Source organism: Giraffa tippelskirchi, chromosome 11, assembly GCF_054371585.1.
Source record: "Giraffa tippelskirchi isolate mGirTip1 chromosome 11, T2T-mGirTip1v1.2.pri, whole genome shotgun sequence".
NCBI classification, from domain to species: Eukaryota; Metazoa; Chordata; class Mammalia; order Artiodactyla; family Giraffidae; genus Giraffa; species Giraffa tippelskirchi.
This window is the reverse complement of record NC_137285.1, coordinates 73,550,001-73,551,845: the sequence shown is the minus strand read 5'-3', so window position 1 is coordinate 73,551,845 and position 1,845 is coordinate 73,550,001.

Sequence of the window (1,845 nt, the reverse complement as noted above, 5' to 3'; positions counted from 1 at the left end):
GACACCCTGACAACCGGGCGACGGGCGCGCGCTGGCGGCTCGGCGGGCGAGGTCGCGAGTGGGAGAGGCCCGGCCGACAGCTGGACCCGCGGGCACCGCCAGCTCGGCGGCAGAGTGAGGGAAGGAGGGACGAGGGGCGGAGTCCCTGCCAGGCGGGCGACGCGCGCGCGCTGGCGGCTCGGCGGCAGAGGTCGCGAGTGCGAGAGGCCCGGCCGACAGGTGGACACGCGGGCACCGCCAGCTCGGCGGCAGAGTGAGGGAAGGGGGGGAGGGGCAGACTGCCTGAGAGCCGGGCGACGGGCGCGCGCTGGCGGCTCGGCGGGCGAGGTCGCGAGTGGGAGAGGCCCTGCCCGCAGGTGGACCCGCGGGCACCCGCAGCTCGTCGACAGGGTTAGGGAAGGGGGGGAGGGGATAGAGCCCCGTCGGGCTCGTCGACCCACGGCTCCTGTCGGCTCTGCGGCCGAGTTAGGGAAGGGGGGGGAGGGGCAGACTCCCTGCCAGGCGGGCGACGCGCGCCGCTGGCGGCTCGGCGCCAGCGGTCGCGAGTGCGAGAGGCCCGGCCGACAGGTGGACACGCGGGCACCGCCAGCTCGGCGGCAGAGTGAGGGAAGGGGGGGAGGGGCAGACAGCCTGACAACCGGGCGACGGGCGCGCGCTGGCGCCTCGGCTGGCGAGGTCGCGAGTGGGAGAGGCCCTGCCCGCAGGTGGACACGCGGGCACCCGCAGCTCGTCGAGAGTTAGGGAAGGGGGGAAGTCAGGGAAGGGGGGGAGGGGATAGAACCCCGTCGGGCTCTTCGACCCGCGGCTCCTGGCGGCTCTGCGGCCGAGTTAGGGGAGGAGTGGGGGAGGGGCAGACAGCCTGACAGCCGGGCGACGGGCGCGCGCTGGCGGCTCGGCGGGCGAGGTCGCGAGTGGGAGAGGCCCTGCCCGCAGGTGGACCCGCGGGCACCCGCAGCTCGTCGACAGGGTTAGGGAAGGGGGGGAGTTAGGGAAGGGGGGGAGGGGCTAGAACCCCGTCGGGCTCGTCGACCCGCGGCTCCAAGCGGCTCTGCGGCCGAGTTAGGGGAGGAGGGGGGGAGGGGCAGACAGCCTGACAGCCGGGCGACGGGCGCGCGCAGCCGGCTCGGCGGGCGAGGTCGCGAGTGGGAGAGGCCCTGCCCGCAGGTGGACCCGCGGGCACCGCCAGCTCGGCGGCAGAGTGAGGGAAGGAGGGAGGAGGGGCGGAGTCCCTGCCAGGCGGGCGACGCGCGCGCGCTGGCGGCTCGGCGGCAGAGGTCGCGAGTGCGAGAGGCCCGGCCGACAGGTGGACACGCGGGCACCGCCAGCTCGGCGGCAGAGTGAGGGAAGGGGGGGAGGGGCAGACAGCCTGACAGCCGGGCGACGGGCGCGCGCTGGCGGCTCGGCGGGCGAGGTCGCGAGTGGGAGAGGCCCTGCCCGCAGGTGGACCCGCGGGCACCCGCAGCTCGTCGACAGGGTTAGGGAAGGGGGGGAGGGGATAGAGCCCCGTCGGGCTCGTCGACCCGCGGCTCCTGGCGGCTCTGCGGCCGAGTTAGGGAAGGGGGGGGAGGGGCAGACTCCCTGCCAGGCGGGCGACGCGCGCGCGCTGGCGGCTGGGCGCCATAGGTCGCGAGTGCGAGAGGCCCGGCCGACAGGTGGACACGCGGGCACCGCCAGCTCGGCGGCAGAGTGAGGGAAGGGGGGGAGGGGCAGACACCCTGACAACCGGGCGACGGGCGCGCGCTGGCGGCTCGGCGGGCGAGGTCGCGAGTGGGAGAGGCCCGGCCGACAGCTGGACCCGCGGGCACCGCCAGCTCGGCGGCAGAGTGAGGGAAGGAGGGAGGAGGG